A 16,442-nucleotide genomic window follows, 5' to 3' on the forward strand; every position below is an offset into this window, starting at 1 on the left:
GTCAACAGGGTAACAGAGGCAGATGATTCCAGATCATGGAGGAGGAAGGAGCTGCCCCCAGGCCTGGCCCTCCTCTGGCCCAGCTGTACCCCTCAGCCCACTTGTGCACCCATAAACACACATGGTCACATCAATGTGGGCGTCTTACATGGTCCACGCAAGCTCTGGCACGTACACATGTAGCCACACGGCTGCCGAACAAACACCGCGCACATGCAGAGGCCGCGCTCACACCCTCACACGTACGTCCCCACCATCAACCTCTCTGTGGCGTCACTGTCACGACTAACGTTTATAGAGTGGCTACTGTATGACAGAGACAGCTCTGTGCACTTTACTTGAACCTTCTCAATGACTCCTTCCAGAAACCCCACGAGGAAGGCACGCAATCACTCCCATTTTACAGAACGGGAAACTGAGGCACCAAAGGTGTGTCCAGGATCAGCGGGACGGTAAGCAGCAGGCATGCCCGGGACCTCAACCCTCACATCAGGCTGCTCCTGGGTACCCCTCAGCCCCGAGCTCAAACACCGCTTCCTAACAGCCTGCCCGGATGTGGTGGGAGAAAAATGAGAAACATCTGGGAAAGTGCTGTGCAGATAAGGTATTGTTCTCACTGTCGGGAATTCAATCCCTGTTCAATCGGTCCCTTCCTGGCCAAGGAAAGGCCTCACTTAGTCCAGCTCCAGCAACTGTACACTCAACAGCCACAGCTTGTGGCTCCCCAGCCTGGCCACAGACCACCAGACTGGACGGGGCGAATCACCTAAAATTCAGGGCTCCTCGGGACCCACCCGGTGAGAGGCCCCCCGGGATCCCCCTGCCTGAGCTCCCCAGCATGGCTTGAAAGGCCCCGGCCGCCTGGCTTCACCCCAGCCAGTCCCTGATTTCCCCCTCCCAGCAGCTCAATGCTTCCACCCAGGGAATGGTGTCTCCTTCCCAAACAGGCCTCTGTGCCTTTGACCTTGCTGTTCTCTCTGCCTGGCCAGTCCTTCTTCTTGCCCTGCCCATTCTGGAGCTCCCCAGGCTACCTCCTCCAAGCACCCCCGGCACGAGGCACACACCTCTGTCACCAACCTGGCTCCACCAGCGCCACTCACACTGGTCTGACACATCGAAAGCGGGGACCCAGCCTGGGTCACCTCTGCGTCCCCCATGCCCACCTCAGAGCTAGACAAAGCCTGCACATCATGAAATGTATTTTTTAAATAATAAACAAGCACAAAACACTGTCAAACAATGACATGTTGACGGGAGTAGGATGATGATGTAGAGTGAGCACTCAACTGGGAACTGGAAGACGAGGCTTGGAATCCTGGCTCCGCTACTCAGGAGCTGTGTGACCTTGGGCAAGTTACTCAGCTTCTCTGAGCCTCAGCTCCCTCATCAGGGAAATAGGAATATGAATAGTACCTACACTTCTCAGGGCTGTAGTGAGGAATCGTTACATAAGAGGGGAGGAGCCCAGTAGGCTTTGGAACTGAATGAGTGGGGTATAGGTGAGATGGGATCTTTCCAAGGGGCAAGACGCTTTCCAGAACGGGAGTTTAGCAGGGCTGGATGGAGGGGTGGTGCTGGGTTGGGCTAACAGAGGTAAGAAGGAAGAGCATCCTGGGTGCAAGGGAAACCGTGCAACTCAGGTTGGGACTTGAACCCCAAGGGCCGGGACTCGAACCCAGCCAAAACCCAGACTAGGACTTGAACCCATGCTCTTTGAACTGAGATTACACACCACCTGGTCTCAGGACTTAATGAAGCTCAGGTCCTTGATGTCTCATTGCAGAAAGAACTCAGTGAGAGACAAAGTAATAGGTAAGAAGTGGATTTATTTAGAAACACACTCCACAGACAAGAGTGTGGGCCATCTCAGTTTTTATAGGGGTGGGTACTTTCATAGGTTAATGAGTGGGAGGAGTATTGCAGCTATTTTGGGGAAGGGTTGGGGATTTCCAGGAATTAGGTCACCGCCCACTTTTTGACCTTTATGGTCAGTCTTGGAACTGCCATGGCGCCTGTGGGTGTGTTACAAAGAGCATATACTGAGGCTCAAGGTCAGTGGAAGTCAACTTGTCCGCCATCTTGGACCTGTTTGGTTCTAAACAGTCTATGTCGTGTCCTTGGGCTATGTCATTCTTTCAAAGGTTGTGCCCTGGCCCCTTCCCTCCTGTTTCCCAAGGACAGCATAGGCAAAGGCCCGGAGGCAGGCGGCCGCAGCAGCTCAGCCTAAGGTGGGCCTGGGGTGTTCAGCAGGGCTCAGCACGTTCGCGGGAGCCCTGGCTTGAGGTGGGCAGTGCCACCCTGGGCTAGCTACTCAGTGCTGTAAAAGGGAAGAGCCATATGCCCTCTCAAGGTCGCCCTGCGTATTAAAAATAAGGCTCAGAGCCTGGTCCAGGAAAGACACATACTAGGTTGGTGACTGTAATTGTCCACCCCAGTCTCAGCGTTTATCAAGGGACAGTCTCTTTCACCTCCCTGGGTCCCCACCCCCAGCCGGGACAGAGCTGGGCCCCCAGCAGGGCTGAGAGGCTGACTGACTGATTCAGTGCCTCGTTGAAGCCTTTGAGAAAAGGACCCACCATGTGCTGGAATATACCACAGACCACAGCTACACTCGCCCCACGCCCGGGTCTGTCTCAACGTGCCGGCGACTCATGCACCCACTCATCCATGCTCTCACTCGCGCATTCATTCGTTCAATGACCCCAGCTCTGGGCCCACCCTGAGCTCAGCTCTGAACGGCCAGAGGCGAGCCCAGCCCAGCCCCCGCGTGGAGCGGCGCTCCCCGTTCCTCGCGGAGCCGCAGCTGAGGGTGAGACTCCGCCCCCGCTCCTCCTCCCTCCTGAGCCCCTGCGGGCTACCCTACACCGACCCCCCCCTTCTGCTTCCTCTGAAGGCTGTGTTCACTGCCCTCTCCACAGCCAGGGGGCCTCCCCCAAATCCCTGCTGCACCGAAGGCCAAAGTGCTTTCCTTTGGTCTAAAACTCAGCAGGCTGCTCACACAGCGCCCTGCGCTCAGGCTCGCGGGTAACACAGCCCTCTCCTGCCCACCCGACCCCACCCCTGCCCCCAGTGGGCAGCCTGGGAGCCCAGGGCACTCAACTGTCCCCTCTGTCCCCCCAGCCCAGGGAAAGTCTGAGCCTCAGGTACCCACACTCATCAGCTGCAGGTTTCGAGCAATTATCTGGAGAAAAGAGGAAGGAAATGAAAAATATTTCAGCCATCAAATCAAGCTACGGACAGAACCACAGAGTATATCCCAGATGCTTTCACAGGAGCGTCCTAACTTTATCCCTCCCTACGTGTTCTGTGACACTGTGAGCTGTGCTCACGCTCTCTGCCAGGGCTTTGCCTGCAGGTGCGGGGCCACTCCGTGCAGGGGTGGAGAGCCCTGCACACCCACACACTCCCTGCAGAAGTTGCAGATCTGATCCACAGTGGGCTGGCTGCCCTTCTATGAGCCCACGGTTTCAAGTCCACGTTTACGGAGCACTCACCCCGTCCTGTGCGCCCACCAGGAACAGACACAATCCAGGGGCAGGGAAGAGAGAGAAGCAGATGAGCGAGGTGGTGGGCCGTGAAGGGGGTCTGTGTAAAAGGCTTCAGGGGCCCAGAGGAGGGAACGGAGTGGCAGAGGAGAGGGCAGAGGAGACAAGCTCCGGGGGGGAGCAGGGGATGGGGGCTCTGCAAGCAGGTGAGGGGGGCAGAGGAAGCAGCCCAGTGAGCGGAAGAGTGTGGGCAAAGACCCTGTGGCCCGGCTTCCCTGTGCCATCCTTGGGCCTCCCACACTGTGGGGAAGAAGGAACGGGATCGCTTGTTGATAAGCCCCTTCTGTGCGCCAGACTCAGCCAGGGAGGAAAGCTTGGTGGGTGAGGAGATGGCCTCTGGACACAGAGGCCTGGCTGGGAATTTCCAGTCCACCACTGACAAGCTCTGTGATCTTGGGAGCACTTAGTTCCCAGGCTATGTTTCCCCATCTGTATAATGGAAATAACAATAGAACCCTCCCCCAGGGTTGTCCTGAGGATTGAAAGGGGTGTCCCATGGAGGGAGAGCTCCCAGGCCAGGGTCCTCCAATGTGAGTGTGCAAACATGTGGCCTAGGAGCTACATACGTGTATGTCTCAGGGTTCCACTGCCAGACATTCTGCCTCTGCCACCCTGCTGGGGCCTAGGAATCTGCATTTTCAACACACGCTCCCCAGGTGATTCTGAGACAGGCGGCCAGAGGACCACACTTTGAGAAATACCTGTTCAACGCATGTGTGCGGTTACAATCATTTATTTTCATTGTCTCATCTGCTGCTCCGACAGCCCTGCAAAGTCTGAACTGGTAACTCATTTCACAGGTGAGGAAAGAGACTCAGAGAGGCAAGCCAGTTGCTCCAGGTCACACAGCCAGTGATAAGCTGGCATAGAATCTGCACTGGGTCTGTCAACCCCCAAGCCTGAACCTCTCCAAGCAAGATGTCATAGGGCCCCCTCCCTGGTCAACTTATGTCCTGGCAGAGGCCGGGTGGATGTCCCCAGGCCTTGTTATCACACTCCCCAGCCCACCCACACCACCTCCATTGTCACTTCCCCCTCCAGCTACTAATCAGGTCTCGCAGACCATCCCGTTTCCTGCCGGCCCTCTGGCTGCCTCCTTTGCTACTGATGGTACCTTCCTAGCCTTGTGTCCTCCCGTCACCTCCTTTGCCTCCAGGGGAGTTGGAATCGGGGCTGGGCAGTGGCAGAAATCGGGCAGGAGACCCTGAGGGGACCCTCAGGGCACGAGCTTCCCTCTGTGGCCTGGACTACCTCTCTGTGGGGGCCCCATCCCCACCCCCCGGGGGAACATGCCTGGATGGCCAGCCCCTTGTTTACAAATGACAGGAACAGCGGGTTTCAGGGCAGAGTCAACTTCCTCCCAGACTGAGATCACAAAGGGAATTGGCAGATGGTGCCAGGACAAACCCCATCCCTGTCTGCCACCAGGGCTGAGTCTGAGACCCAGCAGGAAGTGATGCCCGGGCCTGGCCCAACCTCATGGGCACACAGACCACAAGGGCAGGCAGTCAGCACAGGCGGGTGTGAGGAGAAGTCAGGCTGAGGCACGAGGGACGAGGGACGGAGCCCTGGCCGGTCCTGGCTTCTCTGTGGCTACCCCACCCCACTGGCAGGAGAAGGCAGAGTTAATCCTGTTGGAGAAAAAAGTGCTGAGCCTTTGTTTGTTCATTCCACAAACAGCCAGTGATGTGCGGCTTCCCGTGCAGAGGTCCGCCTCAGGACCATCCTCCCTCCAGCATCATCTGCCTTCCCTGCTGCTAGAGTCCCCTCAGCACACGAACATGCCAGCACTGCTTTAAAACAAAACCTAAAAGCCTCCTATCTCTCTGTTCCATTCACTGCAAGTCTGGGGGAAGGAGCCGGGATCACACGCCTCCACTTCCTGATCCCCCTGCACCAGCCGCCACCCCCCTCAGTCCCTCATGTCTACTCCTTCCCCTTTAACCTGCTCTGGTCACAGCCATCAATGACCTCCGACTTCCAAATCCAGTGGTCAAGTCTCAGTGTTCACCTTTCCCAGGCTGACCCAGCCAACACCCCTTCCCTCCTTCCCCCCGGGCTCTCTCCTAAGGAATCTACAAATCTCGGAGGCCCGGGGCCTCCCTCCCTGTAAGCTCGTCCACTGCCATGGCCTCAGGTGCCAGCCATAAGCTCAGGGCTTCCAAAACTCACCTCCAGGCTGAGTGTCTCCAACTGTATCCACCCTTGTCTCTCACTGTCTCCAACTGTATCCACTAAATCCACCCCCCCCCCCCCGTCCCCAACTGTATCCACCTATATCCAACTATCTACCTCTATCTCCAACTGCCAATCTGACACGGCCACTTGGGTGTCTAAAAGCCACCTCAAACTCCACATGCCTGGAACAGGGAAATCTTTATCTTCCCCTCCCCAAAAATACCCTCCCGCTCCATTCCCCATCTCCACACCAGTGTCCACTGACTTAGTGCCCCTGGGCAAGGCTCTCTCCCTCTCAGGTCTCTGTTTGCCCAGCTGTATAAGAGAACCAGTTCGGGACTTCCCAGCCATTCATCCATCCATGGAAAAACAGGGGCAACTAGTCAAAGATTCCCACTACCTGCCCTGGGAGATTCCAAATCAGTTGGACTGGGGTGGGGCCCCGGTATCTGCGGTTTGTAAAACCTCCTCTTGTAACTCTCATGATGAACAGAATCTGAGCACCTTCTGCCCACAGCTTCTTGGTTCTTATGGTCCCTGGTCCTGCCTTCAGCTTCCCCATCTTCCACGCCCCTCTTGGACTCTTGTTTATCTCAACAGCCATGTGAGGCTGAGGTTATATTATCCCCATTTTACAGAAGAGGAAACTGAGGCTGGGGTGGAGGTGCATGACTGGCCCATCAGGCACCTGACTCCGCCTGATATTCCTAAACCCAGACGGCGCTCCCCCTAACCCCCAACACCCAGGCTGGCACCTTACAGCTGGAACCCAGGCCCACGCCCACCGGAAGTCAATCCAGTTCACAGACCCAGGAGCTGCGGCCTGTTCCCATCTCCTACCCACCCCACCGCAGAGGCCCCTGAGGCCTCCCCAGCCACTGCAAAGTCTGCCCTTCCCCCAGCATGGTGACCCAGGCTGGATTTCTGGCTGTGCTACGCTCCAGCTGAGTAGACAAGCACCTTAAACTTGCTGAGTTTCAGTGTCCTGAGCTATAAAGTGGGGGTGACGGCACCTGCCCTCGGGGTTACAAGGAAGGTGAACGAAGCCCCTTGGCAGGTGTTGCGCTCAAAGACCCAGAGCTGAGGCCTGGGGTCGGGGCCCGAGTTAAGCATCCCGGCCAAGTCCAGGGCTAGGCCTCCATGGGGACAGCCCAGCTGGGCCGAGGAGGCCGCCCACCACGGGGCCTGCCTCTCTGCAGCCAGCCCGGCCCTCACAAATGAACAATAACAGGAAACCATCCTTGTTGGGGGGGGGGGGCACATGGGCCAGGGCCAGCTGGAAAACCTGAAGGGGTGGCGGCCAGGCCTCCCTCACCGCCGGGTGGGGCTCCCCTCCAGAGGCTGTTGGCCGAGCTCTGCAGTTCCACGGCACGCTCAGCCCCGGCCGGACAGCCAGACGGAACGGACACACCTCTCAGCCCACAGGCAAGGTGAGTGAGGGTCCTTGACTTCCCCATATGTAGAATGGTCATCATCGGCTCCCAGGGAAGCGCCACTCCTTGGGGTAGACTGGGCCTCCTGGCTCACAACAGGGCTGGGAAGGTGCGCCCAGGGGTGGTGCCGTGGACACGGAGGGATGTTCTCAGGGAAGGGGTAAGCTCGGCTCTCCCACAGGTGGACTCCCAGACTCAAGGGCCCACTGGCTTCCGTGGGTGCTGGGCTCAGATGCTCAGAGGGCAGGACTCCGCCTGAGTCGCCCAGCATGCCAGGGGCAGAGGACTGGCACCCAAGTGGTGCCCCTTCCCCCACCAGAGAGGATTTACCACGGATGACATCATCCCCTCCCCTCGAAAGCTCTGTGCTGGGATTGAGAGAGGAGCCCTGGAAGGGGAGCTTGGAGCCTCGCCCCTCCCTGTCAGCCACTGCCCCCATTTTCAGTACAGGCAAGCTGAGGCTTGACTCTGGGCACCTGAGGCCCTACCTGTGGAATCCCCTCCCCTCCTTCCCCAGACACCGTAGGGGCCGGTTACGAGCTGCGGAAGCTGTAGTTTTTCTCCCCCAAAATCGAGGTACCCGTAGATTGGGGCCCAAGGGACCCAGCAGCCCTCATATTTTAGAGAAGTTCCCCCCAAAGACTTGAAGGCAGGCGGTCTAGGGTGAGAGCCGTCCTGGATACAAATCCCAGCTCTACCACTTGCTTCCCGTATGACTTTGGGAAAATTACTCAGTGTCTCCAAAACTCAGTTTGCTTGTCTGAACAATGGAGATGGCGATTCTTTTTGCAGTTCATCGTGAGAGCTGGAGAAAATGCCTACAGGAGGCTCTGAAGCACTGGAGCTCATTATTTTATATTACCAGCAAGCCGATGAATTAGATACAGCCTTTCTCCATTTCTCAGTTGAGGCAACTGAGATTTGGAGCAAGAACTCGTACCCCAAAGCCCAGGCTCTTTCCAGAACCACGCAGCTTCTCATGTGCCAGCCTCTTCATCTGTAAACTGGAAGAAAGGGTCTTTTCATGAGTCAATTAAAGGAAACGATAAACACACTTGGTACCGGGAACGGATCGTAGGAGGGGAGCTTTAAGAAATCACAGCTGAATTTACCTGCCACCCAGAGCTGACCGTGGCTTGAGTGTCACAAAGGTTTTGACCCCTGAGGTCGGTCAGTCCCCAGCAGGTGAGAGATGCGTCAGCTCACCCTCCAGCGAGCACTCTGGGCAGCTGCTCTGCGCCAAGCACTATGCTTGTTCCTCACCCCCACCCCATGGACATTTCTGCCATGGGTGGCGGGCAGACAGGATCCTGACAGGAGACGAAGAGCATTCCAGGGGAGGCAGGGAGCCTGGGCAGCTCGTTGGACCTGGCGAGGCCAGTGCAGCCAGGTTTTCAGAGCAGGGAGTGGCAGGAGGGCCACTGATGCTGAAGGCCATGAGTAAGTACCAGGACCGAGAATTCTGGTTCATCTTCAGGTGATGGGGAACAGCGGGACCCTCCCATCTGGCCTGAGTCCAGCCATGTGTGGGCGCCAGCCTGGAGGGCAGCAGGTGATCAAGGGGCACAGGAGCTTCTGCGCCCCCAGGCAGCCCTGCTAATTCTGGCTTCCCGTGGTGAGGGGGTAGGCGAGGGGCCCACTGGCCTTGCAGGGGTTAAGCTGCCCACCCTGCAGTCTAGACCTGAGCAGCGATTGTGCTGCTGAACAAGGGCCGGACATGGGGGCAGGAAGCTGGAGGGGCCATGCTTATTTTCTCCCATAGCTGGATGACTCACAGCTCTGCTGCTGCCTCGGGGATACACAGTGGACACACTGGCCACTAGCTCAGAGAAAAAAATCTTGAGCCCCTTGCCCATGGGATCCATCCCTTACTACTTCCATTACCTCTCTGCACCCCCCTTGGCATCCTTGAAGCTACTAAAAGAATTCCCATTTGACAGACAGGACCACAGAGTCTGAGGGAAGCTGAACAGCCAGTCCAAGGTCACACAGTTACTATGAGGTGAAAGCAGGATATGAATGAGGCCAGCCCCTTCTGACCCCACTGCCCTGTCACACTCCATAGGGAAGCCTGGAGAGGGGAGAAGCCAGGGAGGATTGAACCTGACAGTTCAAGCCATAGAAGCAGGCACCAGGATGAGCCAGGAGCCCAGTGATCCTGGGGGAGGAATGTTCTAGGAGACAACTGCTGCCCTCAGCAGCTTGGCTTCTGGCTGGAGAGATACTGACAAGCCCATCGTAACCCAGATCCAAGCTGATGTTGGGTGGAGAAATCATGGAAGACTCCCTGGAGGAGCAGGAGCCCGAGAGGATGCTGGGAGGTCTTGGGTCTGCTCTCTGAGCTTCAGTCTTCTAATTTCTCTAGGGCAAGGGATGGACCACATGGTCTCTAAACTCATTCAGGGACCTCCAGATTGTCTGCCACAGCATAACGATCAGATTCTGGCAGGTGCAGACACTGGGAGGAGGGGGAAGTAGGGCCCATGAGGCTGGGCCAGGAAGGCAGTGAATGAGATTTCCTTCTAGAGAAGAACAGACAGGAGCAGGAGGTGGGCCCAGGGCAGAACCAGGAAATGAGGTCAGGTGTGAGTCGGCCAGTCAAGCCCACAGCTGCCAGGCCAGGCTGAGTGGGTAGGTGAGGGTTGAGACATCCACACATTTACTAAGCACCTACGGTGTGCTGGGCTTTGTACCCATGATCTCATTCAATCCTCCATTAGAGAGGAGGAAGCTAGAGCTCAGAGAGGGCAAGGAATGGGTCTAAGGCCACACAGCTCATGAGCAAACAGGCAAGTGTGTGAGACTTGTTGCTGCCAATGACTGCCTCAGAGCCCCAGGCAAAGTCAGAAACCCAGAGGAGGTTGGAAAAGGCTCTCCCAAGGGTGGTTTTTCTCTCCTTCAAGCTTTGAGCTGCCCCATTAGGAGATAAGGGAATGACCCAGAGACCCCAGGACAAATTTGTTTCGAATCGCACACTAGGTCTGGTGAATTGGTTGTATCTAGCTCAAAGACTGTATTGAGGATTCAGGGGCTGAGTTCAAGTTCAGTGGGAATGAACACTGTAATTGATTAGGGATGTCTGCCATGAGTATGTGAATGGCAACCCATGATCTCTATTTTGCCAGCCCTACCTTCGGAAGCCCCCTGCACACAGGTGTATGTTCATCAGGGACCCATAAGAAGGATAATCTGACCGTCCTCAAGGGATCAAAATCCTAATGGTGGTGTGTCTGACAAAGTGATGGGCCATTAGAGATGCTATTTGGTGACAAGAGGAGCTTCTCTGAGTTATATCAACCACTGTATGTGCTCTGACCACCCAAGATGTTGTCAGCAGATTTGTGCAGATTTGTTTTAAATCCTGTGAGGAAGGAGGGAAGGAGGGAAGGAGTGCAAGATTAGAGCTGGAGACCGAGGCAGGCTGACAGACAGCAGTAGGGACACTGACACCTCAAGGTCCTCTGGGCCTTGAGTTCACGCCGCTGGATGCCGGGATGAAGCGGATGTCTGATCAGAGACACCTGCGCCAGCAGGCAGAGGCTGCGCTGGAGCAGGAGCCAATCAGAAGACCTTGTGGGGGGTACGGACTGGGGCTTGAAGAGAAGCAGAGCATTCACCCAGGGGCCACAGCAAGGAAGGGCATTCGGGCAGAGGGAACAGCCTGTGTATTCCAGAAACGTCCAGTTCTCCTCGAGGCTGGGTGGGGCAGGGAGGTGAGGGAGAGGAGAGCCAGCGGGGTGGGCAGGGACACCCCGTGCTGGGCCTTGAACGCTGGCTCAGGAGCTAGGCTTCATCCTGCAGGGTGTGGGAGCCAGGGAGGAGCGGTCAGCAGGGGAGCAGCGTGGGCAGCTCTAAGGGGAGCCGAGGGAGGGAGGCTGTTGGCAGAACCCGAGGGGAGGGGATCGGGTCTGGGACCCGCAAGAGCAGGTCACGGGGCTGAACTGAGGCCCAAACCAGGATAAAGCCCCAAGGGGCCAGCTCATAGCTGCCCGGCCCCAAGGCTCCCGGGGACTCACCCTTCATCCTCCCAGGGCTGGCGATCCCTGAACGAGGCTGGGGGTCACTGGCTCCAACCTCGACCCTAGACTGAGGCTCGAGGTGTGGAGTGGGAGGGCAGTGGGAGAGCCGCCCAGGGCCACACAGGGGGCAGGGGCTCTAGCGCCCTCACCCCCACCCCTGCAGGTTCTGGGCCTCTCCTCCCACCTCCTGGCCCCTCATCCCTGACCCAGGGCCTCTGGGCTGGAGCCCAGAGCCTGCAGGAGGCTGGGCTGGGACTGAGCATGCAGTCCACCCTCCGCGGCTTTGCCTGGGGCTGGGCTCTGCTGCCAGGTCTTGTCCTAGCTGCTGGCGGGCGTGCTGGGCGGGAGAGGGGCCAGCCCCGCAGAGAGGAGACTCTTCGGGGGACAGGGGTGTGTGCTCGTGTAGGCAGCACGTTTGTGTGTCCGTGTGGCCTGAGGATGTCATGTGTGTATACCTGACCTGGAGTCTTCCTCTACCCCACCCCCAAGGGCCCTCCAGTCTGCTCAATAAACGCCCAAAGCCCAGACTTAGTCCCTGAAACCTAAGGCTTGAACAGGGTCGGGGCAGAACCGTCCCGGCCGGGGGCGTTTGCCAGGCTGCCCGCTGAGCAGTTCCCAGCTGGTCCAGGCTTCCCAGGGTCCATTTAACTACAAAAGGAGAAGCCCCAACCTGCCCCCCTTCCATCTCCCTCTGGGTCCCCCTGGCTCCTTCTTTTAAAGAGCACAGAGCTGAGCGGACCTCACAGCCCCTTTGAGGCCAAACGCCAGTGACAGAGGGGGGCCACAAAGAGAAACAGACTGTCTCACAGCAGATCAGAGAGAGGCAGGATTCACTGCTGGGCTGAGACTCTCCAAGGAATCAGGGCCCTCCCCTCTCTGCCCTCTCACATCTTCCTCTACGCCTCCATCAAAACACCACAATTTGAAACTGCTTTTATCAAGTGGTTAATGTCTCTACACAAGGGTGCAGCCTGTGTAGGCTCCCCACTTGTAGGTTCAGTACCTGGCACATAGTAGGTGCTCAATAAATGTTTGTTGAATGACTGCATAACCTCCAGGCTCTAGAGAGGGCTTCAGAGAAGTGGTGACATGTGACCTAAGTCCAGGCAGAGGTGATAGAACGGCAACTGCAAAGGCCAGAAGCTGTGACCAGGCCTGGTGGGTGTTACCATCCCACAGGCTGGGGCTCCTCTTCGAGGCTCACCAAGCAACACCCCCCCCCTTTTTTCTCTAATTTTTAAATTTATTTATTTATTTTGGCTGCACTGCGCAGCGTGCAGGATCCTAGTTCCCCCAACCAGGGATTGAACCGGCGCCTCCTGCAGTGGAAGCGCGGAGTCCCAACCACTGGACTGCACCCTTGAGACCCAGACAGGGAACTGGAGAGGAGCAGAGGCACATAACCTCTCCAGCCCCCGCCAACTTGGCTCAGCCTTCAGAGCCACCCCTCAGTCCTCAGGCCCAACCCAGGCATCTAGGTTCTGAGCTCAGTGGTCCCACCCACTGTGGACACAGACCCAAACCCAGGAGTTCTCCAAGGCCTTGCCCTCTGATCCGGGCATGACTGAGCCCAGCCATTCCCCAGATGCCCCGAGGTTCCTCTGCCCCTTCTCCTGGGCTCCACGCCCATTACCAGGGGCCTGGGCCACACACTCTGTCCTCTCATTTTGGGGCCCTTGGACCTTCCCAGACTGACCGAGGGCGCAGAGGGCCCACCCTCATCCATCAGTCCATTTGGAGCTGCCCCCAAAAGCCTCTAACACAGCTCCAGGGACCGAGCATCGTCACGGATCCTGGGTAACAGGGACACAGGCCAGCACCTGGCCTCTGGGTGCCCAGCAGGCACATCTGAGCTGCCGAGCGAATCCCCTCTCCCCCACATCTGTTGTCAGGCAAGGCCCCGGGGCTACTCAGCTGGGCATTTCTGAGCACAGAAATCAGTTCCAAGATCCTCAGGCCCACTACACATCTGTGGTACCGCAAACCCACCCAGCAGCAGCCTGATCCCTCCAAAAACTTGGTGAGAGCAACCAAGAGAAGTGACTCCTACTTATAGGAAAGTAAAGGGCTAAAATAAACCTGACCCCAGCTGTGCTCTGACCACACCTCCAGAGGTGTGGCCAAGGGAAATTCTGTTTCCAGCTGTGGGTCCAGCAAATCCTACCGGCTGACTTCCTCTCCAACAGCAGGGGGAGGAGGAACGATTTTTCGACAAAACCCTTCCTCTCGGCCCCCATTTACGTGGACAAATTTCTAACACAAAAGGCAAAAGACACAAATAAACATAGCTTTTCAGATGGAAAAGTCCCTCAGGACCCTCTGAGATCGAGTGTAGAAGGAGCCCAGGATTTAGAGAAAGATAGATCTGGGTGAGGGTTCCAGATCTACCACTTACGAGGTGTTTGTGTCTGAGCCTCAGTTTCTTCTTCTGTGAAATGGGGATGATAATTCCTACATCCTGAGGATACTGTGAAAACTAAATGAGATTTCATCTATGAAAGCCAAACATGGAGAACAGCTGCTTATTATTACTATTATTACTACCATTATTATTATTATTACATGTTAATGTCACCACAGAAATAGAGAGAGAGTGGCATGATGGAAAGGCACTATTCAGGGTGAAAGGCAGCCTAAGTTCAAATCCTGGCTCAACCACTTGCCACTGTGTGACCCAGGAGGGCTCACTCCACCTCTCTGAGCCTCACCTGCAAAATGGGATTACTGACAACTACCTGGCAGTTTGCAAGGTTTAAGTGAGATAAGGTTTCAGTGTGCCACTGTGGAGGTGTTCCAAAGAAGAGACTTTATGAAGGAAACACTTACAGAGCTGTGAGCTCAGTCAAGGGAACAAACGGGATGTTGAGTCCTGCAGAGACCAGCAGAAGACCACCACAGGACCAAAGGGACAAAGAGGAGGGAAGGGTGTTTCCCGAACCCAGTGAGGGACGGATGGGACCCATAGAAGCTACTGGGATGGAGAGGTGCAGTCACAGCAGGAAAAATGAACCAGAGCAGAGAGCAGCAGGGAAGAAGTACCCCAACTTTTCTCCTCCCATCCTCAGATGCCTGCTGGAGCCCCCACTGGCCAAACACCAGAACCTCGCGCCTGCAGGCCAAGGGTCAGTCCCCTTGACACAGAGTAGAGGTCAGGGGAGGGGTGAGGGAGTGGATTCAGCAGGGTGGGGACCTGCAAATCCCCCAACCAAATGGTTGGGCGTTCAGGAACAAGAATGGTAAGCTAACTACTCAGTAGAGCAAAACAGAGTGTCGGCGAGGATTCATACATGCTTGGTTTTATTCTTAGTTACTTTTTTGGCCATGTTACAAATGTTTTTTTTAATTCAGGCCTGAAAACAACCCTGAGAGGTAGACACTAGTGTTCCCATTGTACAGATGATGAGACTGAGGCTCAGAGAGGTAGAGTCTCGTGCACAGTCACAGAGCAGCAAAGCAGCACAACTGACATTCTCTAAACCACAGAGCCTGCGATCACAACCGTCACCCTGCTCTGTGTGAACCCAAAGAGGAGAGAGCCATGTGTCACGTGTGGCTGGGCCTTGGGGAGAAGGGAAGATGTAGACAGGGCAGGTAGAAAGCCGTTCTCCGGGAAGGGAAGGAAGCTGTGATTTGAGCCCAGCAATGGGACCTGGGTGTCAACCCTGGGACCAGCCCCAGGCAGTGCTGCAGTGGAAGATGCCCAGGGATGCATGAGATGCAAGATGAGGACTAGGGACGGCTCCCCAGAGGGGGACGTTTGGGCTCAAGCCTGGATGACAAGTTCACGAGACAGAGAAAGAGGAAAGACCTATGGGGCTGTCCTGGGCCACTTCTCCTCCCTCGCTACTTGCCCTCCTTCATGTTCCAGCCTCACAGTTTGAGCACCAGCCACGTGAAGGGACCGTCTGTAAGCTGCTCCAGCCCCACCTTCTCCCGCACTCCAGGCCAGGTCTCCGGCAGCTGCTGGCCATGGCCATAGAGATGTTTCATAGCAACTTCAACCTGACACAGCCCACACAGACCTTTTGGTACCACTACCCGTCTTCCGAATCTCAGCAAAGCCCTGCCCCCGCCAACTGCTCAGGCCAAAGACTCGAGAGCCATCCTAGATTCCTCTCCACCCCTCACCCCCTACATTCCATTCACAGCAAGTCCTGTTAACTCCACCTCAAAAACACATCCCATGGCCACGCACCTCTACACCTGGTCTGGGCCACCATCAACTCTCGCCTGGACGACAGTGACCTCCCCTGCTGGTCTCCCCTCTCCCAGCCCGTCTCCTCACCTCAGCCATGGATCTCTTCAAATCAGATCACGTCACCTTCCCTCATGCCTAGGAAAAAGCTCTCTCTAGGCTGCCCTGTACAACCTAACTGCATTAGTTTCCTCCAACTGCTGTAACAAACCACCCCAAACGTGGTTGGCTTGAAACAACACAAATTTATGTATTTATTATAGTTCTGGAGGTCTGAAGTCCGAAATAGGTTTCGGTGGGCGAGAATCAGGACTGTTTCCTTCTGGAGCCTCTAGGGGAGAATCTATTTCCTTGCCTTTTTTGACTTCCAGAGGCCGCCCCTATTCCTTGGCCTGGGGCCCTGCAGCACTCCAACCTCTGTTTCCATCATCACATCTCCTTTTTTCCTGATTCTGACCCTCCTGCCTTCATCTTTTAAGGACCCTGTGATTGTATTGGGTCTATCCACATAGTCCAGGATAATCTCCCTATTTCAAGATCCTTAACTTAATCCTATCTGCTAAAAGTCCTTTGCCACGGAAGGTAATATTCACAGGTTCCAGGGATGAAGACGTGGACATCTTTGCGGGGCCATCATTCAGCCTACCACCCCAACCTGGTCACCTCTTCTGAAGCCCCCATTGTTCATCTGACCCAAGGGCCTTCTTTTGGTTCTTCAAACAAACGAACCATTTTTCTACCTCAGGGACTTTGCACTTGCTGATCCTTCTGCCTGGAATTCCCTCCCTTCCCCTGGCATTCCTAGGGCTGACACTCCGATGATGGCATGAGTATCATCTCTCTGAAAGGCCTCCCCTTGCCTTGAAGTCTCAGCCAGCTGCTCCCTCACCCTCTGCTGTGTCCCCCAGTGTAATTCCCTGAGAGCCTCTGCTCAGCAGCTGATGTTTTTCCTCATGTACTTATTTTCCTGGAGTTCCCACGACAGCGTGCACTCCCCGAGGACAGGTCCTGTCTGTCCTGCTCACTGCTGCATCCCAAAGCCTAACACACAGTAGATGCTCAATACGCATCC

At 56.1% G+C, this 16,442-nt stretch overlaps 1 protein-coding gene across 1 annotated transcript in view; it reads left to right on the forward strand.

Moving 5' to 3' along the window:
• The first annotated feature begins 7,030 nt into the window (after positions 1–7,030).
• Positions 7,031–16,442, forward strand: part of CDH5 (cadherin 5) — a 37,645-nt gene continuing 28,233 nt past the window's right edge. Inside the window, exon 1 of the mRNA XM_059904670.1 lies at positions 7,031–7,153. The gene's annotated coding sequence lies outside the window, so the exon portion shown is untranslated. The remainder of the gene's footprint in view (positions 7,154–16,442) is intronic.

This window comes from Balaenoptera ricei, chromosome 19 (genome assembly GCF_028023285.1).
Source record: "Balaenoptera ricei isolate mBalRic1 chromosome 19, mBalRic1.hap2, whole genome shotgun sequence".
Classification (NCBI taxonomy): domain Eukaryota; kingdom Metazoa; phylum Chordata; class Mammalia; order Artiodactyla; family Balaenopteridae; genus Balaenoptera; species Balaenoptera ricei.